Source organism: Triturus cristatus, chromosome 3_1 (genome assembly GCF_964204655.1).
Source record: "Triturus cristatus chromosome 3_1, aTriCri1.1, whole genome shotgun sequence".
Lineage (NCBI taxonomy): Eukaryota > Metazoa > Chordata > Amphibia > Caudata > Salamandridae > Triturus > Triturus cristatus.
The window spans coordinates 642,887,242-642,906,611 of record NC_140583.1 but is presented as its reverse complement, the minus strand read 5'-3'; the positions used below and the strand labels follow the sequence as shown (position 1 = coordinate 642,906,611).

At 51.3% G+C, this 19,370-nt stretch overlaps 1 protein-coding gene across 1 annotated transcript in view; it reads right to left on the bottom strand.

Moving 5' to 3' along the window:
• Window positions 1-19,370, bottom strand: part of DENND4A (DENN domain containing 4A) — an 811,018-nt gene that overhangs the window by 169,687 nt on the left and 621,961 nt on the right. The window lies entirely within an intron of this gene.

Genomic DNA, 19,370 nt, shown 5'->3' with positions numbered 1-19,370 from the left:
CGTGCGGTCCAGACAGAAGGACAGCGCTCGTTTTGGCTCCAGATGGTGGAGCCTCTCTTCCTCTTTCGAGGGATGCGGGGCGGAAAGAAGGTGGGCAATGTAACAGATTGGCCGATGTGAAAGGCAGTTACCACCTTCGGGAGAAAGGAAGGACGAGTCCTGAGAACGACCTTGTCCGGATATACAGAGAGGAAAGGAGACTTAGAAGAAAGAGCCTGGAGCTCACTCACCCGTCTGGCAGAGGTGATAGCAACCAGGAAAGCAGTCTTAAGAGTCAGAAGACAGAGAGGACAATTATGAAGTGGCTCAAAAGGAGCACACATCAGATAGGTAAACACCAGGTTCAAGTCCCACTGAGGCATTATGAAAGGGACAGGAGGAAACATATGAGTAATGCCTTTAAAGAATCGAGCAACAACAGGGGACTTGAAAAGAGAAGGCTGATCAGGAAGCCGTAAGAAAGCAGAAACAGCTGAAAGATATCCCTTGAGGGTGCCCAGAGCAGAGCCCTGCTGGGCCAGGGAAAGAAGAAAGAGGAGAACTTCTGAAAGAGGGCAGAAAGGGGATCCACAGCCTGTGCTGTGCATCATGCTACAAATCTGTTCCACCTGCAGGCGTATACTGTTTTAGTGGAGGGACGCCTGGCTGCCAGAATGACATCACAGACTTCAGGAGGCAAGTCAAATGGCATCAACTGTCGCCGCTCAATCTCCACGTACAACTGTCGCCGCTCAATCTCCACAGGTGGAGGCTGGACAGGTTCGGGTGGAGGACCGTCCCCTGCTACTGCGACAGAAGGTCCTCCTGAAGAGGCAGTCGAATCGGGGGATCGATTGATCGACTGAGTAGCTCGGGATAACAGTATCTTCGTGCCCAATCCGGAGCCACAAGGATGACTTGGGCCCAGTCGTGCCTGATCTTCTTCAGCACTCTGGGCAGAAGTGGTATAGGCGGAAAGTCATACAACAGACCGCAACTCCACTCGTGACGAAAAGCGTCTCCGAGTGAGTGCCGCCTTGGAAATTCCAACGCGCAGAACTGATGACATTGCGCGTTCTCTTCGGTGGCGAATAGATCTAACCAAGGCTCTCCCCACTGCCGAAAGAGGCCTTGCATCACGTCCGAGTTCAGACGCCATTCGTGATCCCTCATGCACCGGCGGCTGAGTTCGTCCACCCTGGCGTTCAGAGAGCCTGCCAGGTGTTGAACCACCAGGGTGATGCCCTGATGTCCCAGCCATGTCCAGAGGCGCAGAGCCTCCTGACAAAGGGTCCACGACCCCACCCTGCCCTGTTTGTTGCAATACCACATGGCAGTGGTGTTGTCCGTGAACACCTGCACTACACTTCCCCGAACAGAGGGAAGGAATGCCTTCAGTGCAAGCCGAATCGCCCGCAGCTCCAATAGGTAGATATGGAGCCAGGACTCCGCAGGAGACCAGAGGCCTCTGATCTCTGCCTCTCCCATGTGGCCCCCCATCCCAGGAGGGACGCATCAGTCACCACTACGTGCTCCGGTTGGGGAGGGAGAAGGATCTGCCACTGTCCCAATCGCGGTCCGTGAGCCACCACTGCAACTGCCTTGCAGTGCCCTCCGAGATCAAGACGTGGTCGGACAGGTTGCCCCGATGTTGAGCCCACTTGAACTTCAGGTCCCACTGCAGAGCCCGCATCCGCCACCTGGCGTGATGTACCAGCAGGATGCAGGAGGCTATCAGACCCAGCAGCCGCAGCACCAACCTGACCGAAACTCGGGATAAAGGCTGAAAGATGGGAATCAGAGCCTGAATATCTCGAACCCGCGGTTCCGGAGGATAGACCCAAAACTTTGCAGAGTCCAGAACCGCTCCGATGAAAAGGAGCTTCTGGGAGGGAATCAGATGCGACTTCGGCACGTTGATGGAGAACCCCAGCAAATGCATGAGGTCGGCCGTAGTCTGGAGGTGGGAGACGACAGCCTGTGGCGAGCCCGCCTTCAACAACCAGTCGTCGAGATAGGGGAAGACTGGAACCCCTAACCTGCGCAGATGAGCTGCGACCGCCGCCATCACTTTCGTGAACACCCGAGGGGCACTGGTGAGGCCGAAGGGGAGCACGGCCTACCGTGAACCGCAGGTAACGCCTGTGGGCCGGCAGGACGGGGATGTGGAAATATGCGTCCTGCAAGTCCAACGCTACCATCCAGTCTCCAGGGTCTAGGGCAGCCAGAACCTGAGCTAAGGTGAGCACCTTGAACTTCTCCTTGCGGAGGAAGGCGTTGACGCTCCTGAGGTCCAAGATAGGGCGCAGGCCCCCTTTGCCCTTCTTGGGAACCAGAAAGTAGTGGGAATAACAACCCCGACCTACTTCTGGGCCAGGAACGCGCTTGATGGCCCCCTTGGCTAAGAGGGCCGTAACTTCCTCCTGCAGAAGCTGCAAGTGATCCCACGACATGCGGTGGTACTGCGGTGGCATGGATGGAGGGGTCGCCTCGAAGGGGAGGGAGTAGCCCCTCTGGACGATTTGCTGCACCCACCTGTCCGATGTGATGGTACGCCAGTGGAGCAGGTGATGGCGAACTCTGCCTCCCACTGGCGTGAAATGGGCCTGAAAGCTCGGACTAGTAAGGTTTTGAGGCAGATGCTGCTGGGGCAGATGTGGGCTGACCGGCTCTCTCTCCCCCTGCGGAATCCATGTCCGCGACCGCGTTGAGGCTGGTTCTGCGGCCTGTGGCTAGACGGACGTGTGGGGGCGCCCCTTCCTTGGCCACGAAAGGGGTAAAAAGTGGAAGTTTGCGGGCGCTGGGCCGAGAGGCCCAAGCACTTGGCCGTAGCCCTGCAGTCCTTAAAGCACTCCAGCGCACTATCCGCTTTGTCGCCAAAAAGGCGACGGCCATCGAAGGGCATGTCTATGAGGGTGCTCTGGACATCCCCGGAGAAATTCGTGGACCTCAGCCAGGCGTGGTGACGAATCGCCACCGTGGTCGCAATTGCCCTACCTAGCGAGTCCGTGGTGTCAAGCCCACATCGTATTGAGTATCGTGCTGCATCCCGCCCCTCAGTAAGAGCCCGGGCGAGCCGTGTCCGGGCCTCCTCTGGACACTGGGGCAGCACGTCCGCCACCGTATCCCACAAGGAGTGGGTGTAACGGTCCAAAAGGCACGTGGTGTTGATAGACCGCAACCCCAAACTAAGGGAGGAAAACAGCTTCTTCCCAAATTGTTCCAACCTTTTGGATTCCCGATCCGGAGGAGCGGACGGAAAGGCGGTCTGGGAGGTAGAGGCCTGGATAACCAGGCTCTCAGGGGTGGGGTGCACCGACAAAAAGCTGGGGTCGCCCGGTGCGGGGCGGTGGCGCCGGGCCACGTCCGGTCCACAGGAGTGACTGTGGAGGGCTTGGACCAGGTGCCCAACAGAACGTCAGTCAGTGCTTCATTGAACTGCAGTAGAGGCTCCGAGGTACTTACTGGTGGTTGAAGCACTTCAGTGAGGAGGTTAGCCCTCACGGCCACTGCAGGGAGCTACAGATGAAGGGCTTCGGCAGCCCTGCGCAGCACCACAGAATAGATAGCACCCTCCTCCGTAGCCACGGAGGGAGGAGAGATGAAGCCAGTGTCGGGGAGGGGTCGAGACCACTGGCATCCCCCAGCTCTTCTGCCCAGTCCTGACTTAACTGGCACTGCTGTGCCAGAGGGTCCTCAGACCCCTCCCAGTCGTCCCCGTCATCCGACGCCGGACCCGGACTGAACCTGGGGACGACGTCATCCGAAGACAGCCAAGGGGGCGGCACCAAAGGGGTCGGCGCCGACGGAGGGGTCGTAAGGTCAACCGGCATCAACCGGGATCCAGGCTTGGATCCCACGGGGGCCTGCGGCGTCGGGACCGAAGTCGACGACGGTGCCGGGGCCGGAGCCGCCGGCTCGCTAGGCCTCCCAGTCGCACCTGCAGGGCCCGAAGGCGCGCCGGCAGGCCTGGACAGCGGAGCGAGACTCCTCATGGCCACGAGGAAGTCTCGGATCTCGCTCGGAGTCGCATTAGGCCCAGGGACCGGAGGGTATGGGGCCGGATGAGACACCTGCGGCTCCAATGGAGCCGCGCGGGTGGTGCTACCCGAACCCTCAGCCGAGTCACGCGACCGAAGAGCAATGTCGCCTCTTCGACTTCTTGCGCGCCTCGACTTACCGGAATGCGAGGACATCGACCCAGACGAGCGGTGATGGCTGCGGCTCCGTGACCGGTCCCTCGACCTCCTCCTCGACTGGGACCTTGAGCGGCGCGGATCCAACTGCTGGATCTCGAGCAGCTTGCGGGACCGCTCCCGCCTAGCCTTCGAGGTCATGGCAGTCAAGGCACAACTTGGCATCATGGTCGGCCCCAAGGCAGTAGAGACACCGGCGGTGGTGGTCCGCGACCGACATCAGGCGGTGACAGGCGTCGCACGGCGTGATTCCGGCATCCCTACCGGCACCAGGAGTCGAGGTCGACTCAAAAGAGGAACCAAAAAAGTTCAAAAAGTTTAGTCAAAAAGTGATTAAAGGGTATGCTCTTCCCGGATCTGCGCTTACTGGCCCAGAAAAAAGAAGAACTGACGTCAGCGCGCGAGTGCGGCGTCTAAGTACTCCGACGACGACATCCCGGCGATCACGACGCCGACGACGGACACGGAGCCGCAGACGACGCCTAGCGACGCGCAAGGGTATTGCTGACGAAAATCTTTCCGGATCCAGCCTGACGCCTGGGGATATTCTAAGGTAAGGAATCTAACTAACGTATCTCTTTCAGATATATAATATAAATGGATATGGAAAGAATTTGACATATATGTGTAAGCTCATATAAGGCCTGATTTACAGAATTGTATACCTTTCCTAAGGAAAGTCAAGGATAACACACCTATGATGGTAATAAGACAAAGCTATACACTGAAAGATTTCTGAACTGTGCCAACAGCGTTTCATAGGCACATTGAACATTCTGTTTTAAATGTTTTTTAACTATGCTTGTATCACTCTTGACAGGCTAGCCTAACATGACATTTCTGAGTCTGACGATGCTGTTATGTTGTGTTCATAAAGACTGAATAGAGCACACTGCCATCACAAGGGTCTCTTGGTGGTGGTATAACTGAAACAAAGAGGAGGATCAGTGCACTCACACTGATTACTTTCACAATAACTACATTCAAGGGCCTTTCTACCAGTGCAGATGATTGTGAATCAGTTTTAGATAGGAAGTCAACATGATAGAAAAAGAGGGAGTGACTACTAAAAGCACACGCACCTAGACGAGATCAGAAAAATCTTGGAAGAGTCAAAAGCTAAAACTTGGCTGAACAAAGAGATCTAGTTGGATAGTATTTCCCGGAGTCTTTAGCCAGAAACTGATGAACGTTCCTGTAGACAAGCGTGCATGATTTTAAAATGAGAGCTTAGGCAATAAGCCAGTGAGTATGCATCACCATATGAGCTGCGTGGTTTTGGACTGACTGCAAATGTCCAAGAAAATATTGATGCTAAGACAGTGGTGGTTAATGTAATACAAATGGAAACCTGAGAAAGTGGCCACAGCAAGCTGCCAACTTTCAACGATAAGTAAAGTGCTCATATCGAACATACAGGAGGATGTATATGCGCCCACCCGAGCATTTATTTGGAGATTACTATTCATTTTTACTCAAAGGCTCTAAACTGTCTTCAGTAGAGGAGGACGGGAGCCTAAATCTGTTGGTCAAAGTGAGTTGCCGGGGGAAAGAAGAGCAACACTTCTGTCTTATTAACATTGAGTTTTAACCAGGGTGAGGGGGGTGAGGGTTGATATATTGAATTCAAACTTAAGACCACCACAAAAGAAAGTGAGTTATACCAGGTATTAGAGCTCAAAAATTGTAAAGCAAGGTATAGTAGGCAATATCTTAGTGGTGTGTCAAGGGCATAATATGGCAAACTCTTCGAGAATCTGTAAGTCTGCATCAGTATTTACGCCTCGGAAAGTCTCAGAAGAGCGGACAGTTAACTCTAGCAGATATAAATGGAAATTAGTGTTTCAGTAAAAGAACATATTGAGGCTAAACCCATCACTCACTCAAGACATCTGTTTTACTTTTTGTATTTCAGAAGTAGGGCAAAGCTTTTAGTCTTAATTAAAACTTTTTCATCATTGGGTACATTTAGATTTAGAAGCCTGTCTGCCTTTATAGTGTTAGAACAGCTAGAAAGATCATTACATACCAGGGCCAGGGAGCGGCTCTGAGTACAATGCCTAATACTCTGACCTGATACAGCTTTGCAGTTAATAAGGACTTTCACGCAGTGGCACTTTAGAATGCACATTCCAAAAAGAGGGGACAATAACTAGTTCTTGAGCATGTTGATTAAGAAAGACTAGTGAAAAGCATTCCTGTCTTTGAAATTCTACCATTGAAAATAAAATCGAAGTATTGTATCAGCATTCTAATGTGAGCAATGCTTTTCCTTTGGGTCTGCATACATGCTTCTCCAATCTCACGTCACATTTTGTGCTCTTTAGGGAAGAGATATACAAATCGGTCAAGTTGATTCCTTAAAAACATGACCTTGGATATTGGTGTATACTTGGTGAAGTTTGTTAGTTCTACCTGATACTGTGATTGTAGGCTTTTGCCCCTTTTCTTGATGAAGAAGCGTAGTGGAGCCTATCAGCAATCATACTGCAAGAAGCCCTTAGTATCCAATGACTTAGACACTGAAGATGCAGAGCAACATTTTTTGCAAGTCTACTTACCAGATGCAAACTGTAAGCTAGCGTAGCAAGGCTAACCCTGGCAGATCTTTATTTAGATTAAAAGCTTTAGCCATAATAACAATCAATACCTGGAAGAATGGCATATACTTTCTTTCATAACTACGGTATGTTAGTCTTGGTTTGAAGGTCATGACTATATCTGAAGATCCATACAACCCAAGACAGAACATTGGATTGTCAGGAACAGTCACCGATTGCATTTGCTCAGCTGTATTTTACTGAGGGTTATTATTGCCATATGATGGATACTTATTATTATTATTAATTATAAATGCTCAGTTATTAAAATCCATTGCATGCAAATACATGAAGACAATTAATTTGCATGAAAACAACCGACAAAAACTTTGAGTTTAACAATATTTCATAAGATCTGTTTTTTTAACATTACGTAAAAGCAACGTCTAGCTTTTCTGGATGAACATGCTTTTCTCATAATTTTCACAGAGTAGTTGTCCAAAAATAGGCTTAATGGGCTATTGATCTGTGCGTGGGGTGGTCAGTGAAAACCCGGCCACTGGAGCATTTAGTTTCTTCACTGAGCAGGCTAGAAATTTACCAAGCGTGCAGTTCATCTATAGTCAGTGATTTGCAGGGAATCAATCACAGCGCTTCTGCACATGCGTATCCCTTTTGTAATGGGATTTAACCAATGTCTGAAAGATAGAATTTGCAAGGTTGGACAGGTGCAAGTTATACGTTCAATTGACTTTCGTTGGTAGTTGCATAACCTGCAATGCTTTCTGCCATCCCAGTTGCGACAGCTCGGAGTCAGGTCTAAGGCCGGGAAGTCACCAAGCCTATACCAGATGAGCTGTTGTTTCACTATGATTGACAGGCCAGATGCGAGGTAGGGTAGTGGGTGCAAGGCTTTATAACAACTGATGATGAGGCGGGCATGTGATTGCTTGGCTAATGTGTTCTTATCCATGATAGAGGAAAGCCGACACATGGCATTGTTAGTTACAGCTTTGAAGGTTGTGAAGGATAATGGTACAGAACAAAGGTCCCTTAGTTGTAGGATTCTAATTTCCTGGTCTGTGTAGACCCAGGCCAGAAATGTAGGATCTTGGGTCGAGATTTCTAACCATAGGAGCTTAGGATGTCAAGCTTTGAGCTGAGGAGTTTATGGCTAAGTTTTGCACATGAGCTTTGACATTATATTGTGACTAATGAGCCCAAATTTCAGCCTTATTTGGACCGGGGATGCATTATGTTGTAATGTGAAACATTCCTATATATACTTGAAACCAGGCATGCCTGCCATGCAGGGCTTCAGAACCATATGAGATTGTCAGAATCAGTTTTGCCTGGATTAATTCTATGAGTGGTGTGAATGAGAGCTAAGACAGGAGGTTTGCCAAATGTCAGAAGGCATTGTGAAGAGCTCCAGTCCTACCCCTGATGTATTTTTTTGTGTCAGGAATGAGCCGCCGCAGTCTATTAAAATGCCTTAATACATACAGGTGTTGTCTGTGGATATTGTGCTTCTACTTAAGAATCATTGGCCTTCCTTTATGATTTTGTTCCCTATGATCATTGTTTTGGTCTTTTGCAAATTCACAACCAGTTGGTTCTGGTCAGTGTATGCTTGGAGGGTATGTAGCAAACATTGAAGGTCTATTTTCGGCTGGTTTATAAGAAGTGTGTTGTCTGCATGGTACAGGCACCCCATATGCTTTCCACCTATTTAGGAGGGGGGAAGGGGGGGGGGGAGGTAGATTTGCAGTGATGTCATTTAGAGAGGTTGCCAGATATGCCAAGAAGATATTGAAAACAAATGGAGCTGAGATGCACCCTTGCTTCAGGCCGGGATTGGTAAGAATTTTTCTAGAGACGGTGTTTCTATTCCTCACCTTTATGCGCACCCACGTGTTCATGTGCAGCTCAATGATCGCTCTGGATAGATGTTGTGGGATCCCCAGTGCTGCTAATTTTGCCCATAGGAGCGGTAAAGTCTATAAAGCAAAGGTAGAGGAGAGTGCGATTGGATTTGATTTCATTGAACATAAGGGAAATGGTCATTAAGTTAGTGATAATGCCCATTCAATGTCAAACTCCTTTCTGGTTTATGGGCACAATGGTATTTTTTTATGCCCAGGTCTCGAGTTCCTCTAGGAGAAGGCCCCCCTTAATATTTTGCATTGCTGTGTAACAAAGAGATTTAAAGATAGTTTCCTGGATTTGAAGAGCCTTCTCCTTTAAAAATAAAGTGTATCATAGCCCCTCACCATGAGTCTGGGATTTTAACTGTCATGGTTGTATGGTTGTAAAGCGCTGTTAGGATTTTTGCCCAAGTAGACGGGTTTGCTTTAAATAGTGCCTGAGTTAGGCTGTTGGGGGCATGAGCTCCGCAAACCATGCTTTTGTTGATGATGTGCTCTGTTCGAGCCTCGGTGCAAAGGCTGGACAGTGCGGCTAGGGCTCTTGGGGATGAAGACAGCTTACAAACTGATGGGCAACTCTTTGTTCCTCTTTTTTTCTGTCACAAATGAGGAACATATGAATGTGTGTACAGCTTTCTGGCATTCCATTGGGAGATGCCCCACAAAGGCTATAGAGTGGAGCACCTAAAGGTTTGCAGATATGGGGGTAAAACAACAAGTGGGGAGAATGAGGGTGTGAGAAGGACATAAAAGTTAAACTGAGAAAACCACAGTGCTTGAGGGCTCTCTCTCTCTCTCTCTCGCCCTCCTCCTTGAACAAAAGGTCCCCCCAGTTCTAAGCAGTTAGAATTGAAACTGACAGATTCCAATGCTCTTCAGTTGGTAAAGGCTTGTACCCTCTTGGTTTTCAGTCTTGAAAACCAACACTCATTGATGCGATGGAGGGCCAAGTCTTTGGAAAATAAAATAAAGAAACTGGAAATAAAGAAACTGGACAAAAGCAGGACAATATTTCTATTGTTTATATTTAGAGAAGATGCCATCAGCGGTGACGTTGCCACATCTGGACCAAAAGTCCAGAGTTCTAATGCTGAATTGTCCTTTGAAAAAAAGTGAGAGATACTCATCAATTTTCTCTCTCTTATCTATATAGATTAGAGCACTTACAAACAGATAAGTATATGCCACAATGTTATATTGGGAGAAAGTGGGTTTATGTTGCAGTAAACCCCCCCTTTTTATGCTGCCAGACTACTGATGCTCTTTAACTTGATGTGCTCTGGGGTCCTGCTAATCAGGACACCAGCACCTGTGTTATTTCCCCAAAACAAAACCCAATTGACAGCTCTGGCCACAGGTAGGTCCCTGGTAAATGGTACCCCATGTACTCAGGGCACTGTGACCAGAGAAGGTTCCTAAGGGCTGCAGCACCAATTGTGCCACCCTTAGAGGCCATGCACCATGGCGCGCACACACTGCCTTTGCAGGCCGAGTGTCTCGGTGCAGAACAAAACAAAGAGACGACATGGCACACATCCCTGTGTGCCATGCCCACAAACCACTGCCCTGGCATACATCAGTCACCCCTCTAGCTGGGTGCCCTATGCCAGTGGTGAGGGTACAGGTGCATGAGCCCTGTACCCCTACAGTGCCCAGGTCCATTCCTGGGCCCTGTAAGTGCAGTGCTGCCATTAAGAGTATATGGTACTGGGAGGTTTTCATTACGAACTCCACAGCACCATAATGGCTGCACTGAAGACTGGGAAGTTTAGTATCAAACATCTCAGCACATTAAACCCACACTGATGCCAGTGTGGGATTTAATGTAAAATGCACGACAGAGGGCATCTTAGAGATGCCCCCTGAAACTCGACCAACTCCCAGTGACCTGACTGAGTGGCTGCGCAGGCTGCCACCACCAGACATGTTTCTGGACCGCTGGGTCGAGAGCTTGCTGCTCTCGGGGGCCTGAAACAATACACATCCTGGGACGAGGTGCCACGCCTCCTCCCCCAGGATGGGCAGGGTTCACGAAGAAGAAGCTTCAAAGGCATGCCGCCTTTGTGAGCTTCTCCAGACCACTTGCTGTACTCAGCAACTGGTCCCTACCGTGCCCACCTCTGCCAACTCCACCCCTAAGGAGGGGGAGGCAAGGTGAAGCACAACCTTGAGACCCCGCCATCTTGAGGATGGGGGGGACCCAGCCAACCAGGGACAGGCTCCTGCCCCCTCCCACTGGAGAGTGGCAGAATAGGGGGTGTACCCACCCCAGGGAAGGGACCCATTGGTCCCTGCCCTTTACCTACCTGTAATGCCCCTGAATTTAGTATTTAGGGGCACCCTGAACCTTCCTTCCTCAGATCCTGCAACCACAAGAAAAGAAGGACGAGAAGCCGTGCAGAGCTAATAAGAAGACGACGCCCACTGACTTGGCCCCTGCCCTACCGGCCTGTTTCCCCTCGAACCTGCACCTGCAAAACCCCGGCGTGTCCAGCGGCCAGCAACCTCAAAAACCCCAGAGGACCTGCCTACATTCACTTTCCAAGCTGCTTCTCCCGTGAACACCGGACGTGTTTAAAGTGCAGCTTCTGGTGCCAGCCAGAAACCGCGAATCCAGCACACTCTGCACCTGCCGAGCCCGGCCAGTGTTTGAGTGAATAAACACCCCAAGGAGGTCCCCCTGGCGATCCTGACCCGAGATCCAGTGACCCCTGATCTGCCTCAAGCCTCCAGACGACGCCTGCAGCCTCAATCTAGAAGACCCCCCCCTACCGCAACCTGAGCGGGTAAGAAAATCCGACGTCTAAAGGCACCCCTGCACCCATCGCCCCACGGCCTTGTGTGCCCAACCCAGTGGTGCCTAACCATCCCTCTACATCCCAACTTACCCCTCGAAGTGGTGGTCACTCCTGGAAGATCTTCGTCCCCGAGCCTGCAGTGTTTCTTTGTCCCGGAGAATCTCCATTGAAGTCAACAGGGCACCCGACCTCAAAACTGCACCCGGCTGCCCTAGCGCCGCTGAGGGTGCTCCTTTGGTGTTAACTTGGTCCCCAACGTGCCCTGAGCTTAACCCTAGGAGCTTTGCTCCCACAACCTTGTGGCCTGCTTGCCAGCAGCCACCAACCGGAGCCCCCCTATCCTTCATAGGATAACACGGGGCCTCAACACACTGCACCCGGCCGCCCTAGTGCCACTGGGGGTGAAACAACAGTGAATCTCTGACCCTGGGAGACCCCGGAGTCTAACCCCAGAACCGTAACTCAAAAGGCTGATTACTTGCCTTGAAACCGATAACTAATTTTTCCTCATAGGATAACATTGACACTTCTCAAAAAGTTTCTAAGTGTCGACTTTTGAAAACTGCAAATATCCCTTAAAAATCAGCCGATTAACCAAAACGCATTTTCTCAACTGTTTTCAGGAAATGTCCCAGTGCTGAATCCAGGATCCAGCACTGAGTAAGAAAAAGTAACGATAACATAACTTACCTGCTAAGTGAATTTCCTCCCATAGGATAACATTGGTAGTTCTATGTGAAAATGTTTCACAGTCTCAACTTTTGAATACAATAATATTCCTTAAAAATCATACCTTTAACGAAAACGCATTTACTCACCTGTTTTCAGGAAATGTCCCAGGGCTGAATCTAGGATCCAGTCCTGTGGTTAGAAAAGTAATCTGAAAAGTACCTAACTGCATTTTACTTAAAAAGCCCATTCAATTGAATGTACTATACCTGCAATGTGTGCAAACTGCTTTCTTAAACCTGTAATCAAAACCAGTACCAGTTATACTGCAATTCTGAACTGTGTTAAAACACAGTCAATTACTACTGCAAAGTATTTATATGCTTACATGTACCAGGCTTGCTTGGTTCTAGAAATAAAACAGTATATTTTTGTATACAAAACAATTGGCCTAGAGTTCAGTTCTTGAGTGTGTGAGACCATTTGCTGACTGAGTGTGTACAACTAATGCTTTACACTGTCCTCGGATACTGCCTTACTGCTCGACCAAGCTACCACTTTAGAGAGTAAGGTTCTATCTAACTTTAACCTCTGCCAAACCTCTGGATACTCTTGGACTCTTATACACACTGTACCTTACTTTGGTGCAGTATATATAGAGCCAGTTTCTTATATATATATATATATATATTCTGTGAAGATGCACTCCTGTCGGAAAACGTAGCCCTCCGAGGGGTGGCACAGCGCCGGTGGAGTAACCCGGTAATTTAAATCCTTATAAAACGGAGTTCCAACTGTGCTCTCAGGTCAAGGAAAAAGACACCACACCATCCAAGTTGCTTCAAGGGGGTTTATTACTTCATAAATATATATACACACATATTCTAAACTGCTTTCATTTTGCAAATACATCACAACATCTTCTCAAGAGCTGTTTCTTGCTAGAACACTATTTACATGAGAACACAATAACTAAAGCCTTTGTTATTTCATCTGCCATCAGTACCTTTGACATTTACTTTCCAGAGGTACTCACAACTGATATTCTCACAGAAGAAAACAGTGCACTTCTGTCATTCGCTCATTTACATATCCCTACCTGTAGTCCTCTCATCACCATCAGATAAATCCTTCTCACAATGCTGATTAAAATCCGTCCCTGATGGTTCACCTGCATCCTAATACCTCTCAACCTACAGTGACACACTGAGGTAAAGATTCCTGTCTACAAGCATAACCATTGTCACTGGAATCAATGATAAAAAGGCGGTACTGTATGCTTTACGTTTCGTTCCTCTATAAGAAAACAGGTTCTTGTGCTGTGCATCTTCATTGCACATTGAATTAAGCATGGTGAACCTACCCTGTTTTATGTAAATCAGATCCGATTCAACAGCTGCCAATGGAGCAACTAGAGTGAGTTAATGGATAATATTTTGATGCCACTTGGAAACGTTCAAGTGAATTCCCAGGTTTACGGATTGATTGTTAACTGGATGATTTTTCATCACTTTATTAAATAAAATTTCTTGCAGGGCTGTGCTCTGGGTAACTCGTCAGCTAGTTGTTGCACATATAAAGCTAGAGTCACATATTGCATGTACATTGCTTTGGCCTCAATGTCTTTCTTTCTCCCCATGGGATACCAGGAACAGTAGTATGACTAAGCTATATCTCCAGTAACAAATAGTTATATCAGCAATACATATTCATTGTAAGTCCTCTATTTTCACTGATCACTATGAGCCAGACTCAAAATTTCTCCTGCCCCCTGGTCACAAACTAGGTTATTCACTTTAGAAGGGGTGATGCCTATCAACTTAATAAGCACAATCAAGTTAGGTCAAACACAGTTCTTAGAGAACCTGTTCAACGCACAGTAGGTATGGTACAAGCAGCAGGTAATCCTGTCAAGCAGTATGACAATTTAAAAGTCACAAAATAAAACAAATTGCCAAAAGAATTTAGAAACACAGTGAAAAATGTAGTGCTCATAAAGACACCAATATAGTTAAATTAAGATAAGTGTAACTGGAGATATGACCTTTTAAAGTATTTATGCAAAATGTCCCTAAAGAACAAGTTACTTACCTTCGGTAACGATGTATCTGTAAGAAACATTAGTTAGTTAGATTCCTCACCTTAGAATATCCCCAGGCGTCAGGCTGGATCCGGAAAGATTTGTGTAGCAATACCCCTTGCGCGTCGCTAGGCGTCGTCTGCGGCTCCGCATCCGTCGTTGGCGTCGTGCGCCGGAATGACGTCGTCAGAGTACTTATACGCCACCCTCGCGCGCTTAAGTCAGTTCTTGTACATAGCTTTCCGCGCTAGGAACGCAGAGCCATGCAAGAGACCGACACTGGTGCCAAAAAATCTAGGGCCCTGAAAAGGATAGCCTTAACCATAGATGTCAGTTCGTAGAACGGGGAGGATGGGTGGGGCGGTGAGGAATCTAACTAACTAATGTTTGTTACAGATACATCGTTACCGAAGGTAAGTAACTTGTTCATCCGAAAGAAACAAGTTAGTTAGATTCCTCACCTTAGAATAGATACCCCAGCAATACCAACCCCGGTGGTGGGTCTGCGAACCAAGATCACACCAGAAAGTCCTGGAGAACAGAACGGCCAAAGTAGCCATCTCTCCGGACTTGGCTGTCCAGGCAATAGTGCTTGGCAAACGTGTGCAGTGAAGCCCACGTCGCCGCCTGACAGATGTCCTGCAAGGGAACTCTCTGGCCTAGGGCAGTAGTAGCCGCTGTGGCCCGGGTGGAATGGGCCCTCAGCCCAACAGGAGGGTCCTTTTTTGCCAAGGAGTAACAAAGTTTAATACACAACACGGCCCACCGTGAGATGGTCCGTTTGTGTACCACTTTCCCCTTCTTAGCTCCTACCTATCCAACAAAAAGTTGGTCGTCCACCCGGAACTGTTTGGTGCGGTCCAAATAAAAGGACAGCGCCCGTTTTGGGTCTCTTCCTCTTTTGAAGGATGCGGAGGCGGAAAGAAGGTAAGCAACGTGACAGATTGCCCGATGTGAAAGGGGGTCACCACTTTTGGTAGAAAAGAAGGACGAGTCCGGAGGACAACCTTGTCCGGATGAACAGAAAGAAAGGGAGGCTTAGATGACAGAGCCTGGAGCTCACTCACCCGTCTAGCCGAGGTGATAGCTACCAGGAAAGCAGTTTTCAGGGTCAGAAGACGAATGGGACAACTGTGAAGAGGCTCAAAAGGAGCGCACATCAAAGGTCAGAACAAGATTCAAGTCCCACTGAGGCATTACGAAAGGGACAGGAGGGAACATGTGAGTAATGCCTTTGAGAAAACGTGAAACAACAGGGGACCAGAAAAGAGAAGGCTGATCAGGAAGCCATAAGAAAGCAGAGATTGCAGGAAGATAACCTTTCAAGGTGCCCAAAGGAGAGCCCTGCTGGGCCAAAGAAAGAAGAAAGAGTAGAACCTCAGAAAGAGGGGGGGAAAGGGGATCCACAGCCTTTGCTGTGCACCATGCCACAAATTTGTTCCACCGGCAGGCGTATACCGTCTTTGTGGAGGGACGCCTGGCTGCCAGAATGACATCACAGACTTCAGGAGGCAAGTCAAATGGCATCAACTGCCGCTGCTCAATCTCCACGCATGGAGGTGGAGGCTGGACAGGTTCGGGTGGAGGACCGTCCCCTGCTTCTGCGACAGAAGGTCCTCCTGAAGAGGCAGTCGTATCGGGGGACCAGAACCTTTGTGCCCAATCCGGAGCCACTAAGATAACTTGGGCCCGGTCGCGCCTGATCTTCTTCAGCACTCTGGGCAGAAGTGGTATAGGCGGAATGGCGTACAACAGACCGCAACTCCACTCGCGACGAAAAGCGTCTCCGAGCGAGTGCTGACTTGGAAATTCCAACGCGCAGAACTGCTGACATTGCGCGTTCTCTTTGGTGGCGAAAAGATCTAACCAAGGCTCTCCCCACTACAGAACGAGACCTTGCGCCACGTCCGAGTTCAGACGCCATTCGAGATCCATCATGCACCGGCGGCTGAGTTCGTCTGCTCTTGCATTCAGAGAGCCCGCCAGATGTTGAACCACCAGGGTAATGCCCTGGTGTTCCAGCCATGTCCAGAGGCGCAGAGTCTCCTGACAAAGGGTCCACGACCCCACCCCGCCCTGTTTGTTGCAATACCACATGGCGGTGGTGTTGTCCGTGAACACCTGCACGACACTTCCCCGGACAGAGGGAAGCAAGGCTTTCAGTGCAAGCCGGATCGCTCTCAGCTCCAAAAGGTTGATATGGAGTTGAGACTCCGCCGGAGACCAGAGGCCTCTGATCTCCGCCTCTCCCATATGGCCTCCCCATCCCAGGAGGGACGCGTTCGTCACTACTACGTGCTCCGGTTGGGGTAGGGAGAGGCATCTGCCGCTGACCCAATCGCTGTCCATGAGCCACCACTGCAACTGGTTCGCAGTGCCCTCCGAGATCAAGACATGGTCGGACAGGTTGCCTCGATGCTGGGCTCACTGAAACTTCAGGTCCCACTGCAGAGCCCGCATTCGCCACCTGGCGTAATGCACCAACAGGATGCAGGAGGCCATCAGCCCCAGAAGCCGCAGCACCAACCTGACCGAAACCCAGGATAGAGGCCGAAAGATGGGAATCAGAGTCTGAATATCCCGGACCCGCTGTTCCGGAGGATAAGCCTGGAACTGCGCCAAATCGAGAACCGCTCCGATGAAGAGGAGCTTCTGGGAGGGTCTCAGGTGTGACTTTGGCACGTTGATGGAGAACCCCAGCAAATGCAGGAGGTCGGCCGTAGTCTGGAGGTGGGAGACGACTTGCTGGGGCGAGCCCGCCTTCAACAGCCAGTCGTCGAGATAGGGGAAGACTGGAACCCCTGATCTGCGCAGATGAGCTGCGACCACCGCCATCACTTTCGTGAACACCCGAGGGACACTGGTGAGGCCGAAGGGGAGCACGGGAAACTGAAAGTGCTCATGGCCTACCATGAACCGCAGGCAACGCTGGTGGGCCGGCAGGACGGGGATGTGAAAATAGGCGTCCTGCAAGTCCAACGCTACCATCCAGTCTCCAGGGTCGAGGGCAGCCAGAACCTGAGCTAAAGTTAGCATCTTGAACCATTCCTTCCGGAGGAAGGTGTTGACGCTCCTGAGGTCCAAGATAGGGCGTAGGCCCCCTTTGCCCTTCTTGGGAACCAGAAAGTAGTGGGAATAGCAACCACGGCCTACTTCTGGACCAGTAACGCGCTCGACGGCCTCTTTGGCCTCCCGCAGAAGATTGTAGTGATCCTCCGATATACGGTGGCACTGCGGTGGCATGGCTGGAGGGGTCATCTCGAAGGGGAGGGAGTAGCCCCTTCGGACGATTTGCAACACCCACCTGTCCGAAGTGATGGAGCGCCAGTGGAGCAGGTGATGGCGAACTCTGCCGCCCACTGGCGTGGAATGGGCCTGAAAGCTCGAACTAGGAGGACTTTGAGGCGGATGCTGCCGGGGTGGATGTGGACTGACCGGCACGTTGTCCTCTAGTACCGCCACGGCAGAACCCACGTCCGCGACCGCGTGCAGTTTGGAACTGCGGCCGGTGGCTAGGCGGACGTGAGGAGGCACCCCTTCCTTGGCCACGAAAGGGGCGAAAGGCGGAAGTTTACGGCCGTGGGGCCGAGAGACCCAAGGACGTGGCCGTAGCCCGGGAGTCCTTAAAACGAGCCAGCGCACTATCCGCCTTCTCACCAAAAAGGCGAGCGCCATCAAAGGGCATATCCATGAGGGTACTCTGGACATCCCCCGAAAAAACCGTGGACTGCAGCCAGGCGTGGCGCCGGAGCGCCACCGTGGTGGAAATTGCCCTACCCAGCGAGTCAGTGGTGTCAAGTCCACACCGTATGGCATGTCGCGCTGCATCTCGCCCGTCAGCAAGTGCCTGGGAGAGACGTGTCCGGGCCTCCTCCGGACACAGGGGCAGCACGTCCTCCACCGCATCCAACAGAGAGTGGGAGAAACAGTCCAAGAGGCAAGCGGTGTTCAAAGACCGCAGGCCCAAACTCAGGGAAGAGAACAGTTTCTTTCCGAACTGTTCCAGCCTCTTGAATTCCCGATCCGGAGGAGCGGACGGGAAGGAGGATTGGGAAGTGGAGGCCTGGATAACCAGGTTCTCGGGGATGGGGTGTTGGGACAGGAAACTGGGGTCGCCCGGAGTAGGGCGGTGGCGCCGGGCCACGTTCCGATCCACAGGGGGAACTGTGGAGGGCTTGGACCAAGTGCCCTGCAGAACGTCGACGAGGGCCTCATTGAACTGCAGCAGAGGCTCTGTGGAGCTTGTTGACGGTTGAAGCACCTCTGTGAGGATATTAGTCCTCACGGCCACAGCAGGCAACTCGAGCCCCAGGGCTTCGGCCGCCTTGCGCAGCACCACTGAGAAAGCTGCACTTTCCTCCAAGGCCATAGTCGGAGAGATGAAACCAGCATCCGGTGAAGTATCCAGACCACTGGCATCCCCCAGTTCGTCTGCCCAGTTTTGTGAAAGTAGGCCCTGGATGGCCATAGGGTCCTCAGACCCCTCCCAGTCGCCCCTGTCATCCGATTCCTGATAAACAGGAGGAATGATCGGAGCCGGACGGTAGATGAAACACTCATCCATCGGCGTCGGGTGCGGCGCCAGGCGGCGCCGCGCCGGCACCGGGTCCGGACAGGGGCTAAACCGGGGAACGGCGTCGTCCGGAGACGGCGCCGGAGGTGGAACCGGTGTTGGCGCCGGCGGAGGAGGCGTCGTGAGGTCGACCGGCGCCGGCAGAGATCCAGGCCAGGATCCATCGGGGACCTGCGGTGTCGGGACCAAAGTCGTCGGCGGCGCCAGGGCCGGAGCCGCCGGCACGCGAGGTCACCCAGTCGAGCCCGCGGGGCCCAAAGGCGTGCCGGCAGGCGTCAACGGCGGAGCTAGACCCCTCATGGCCGAGAGGAAGGCACTGACCTCCGCCGGAGTCGCGTCAGTCTCAGGGACCGGCGGGTATGGAGACGGACGCGGCTCCTTCGGCTCCGACGGAGCCGAGGGGGTGGGAACACCCTGACCCTCGGCCGAGTTGCGCGACCGGCGAGGGGAGTCCGATGAGCGGTGTCGCCTCTTGGACTTCTTTGATCGCTTCGACTTACCCGAAGACTTCGAGCCCGACGAGCGATGATGGTGACTGCGGCACCGCGACCGGTCCTTGGACCTCCTCCTGGACCGGGACCGTGAGCGGCGCGGAGCCGAATGCCGA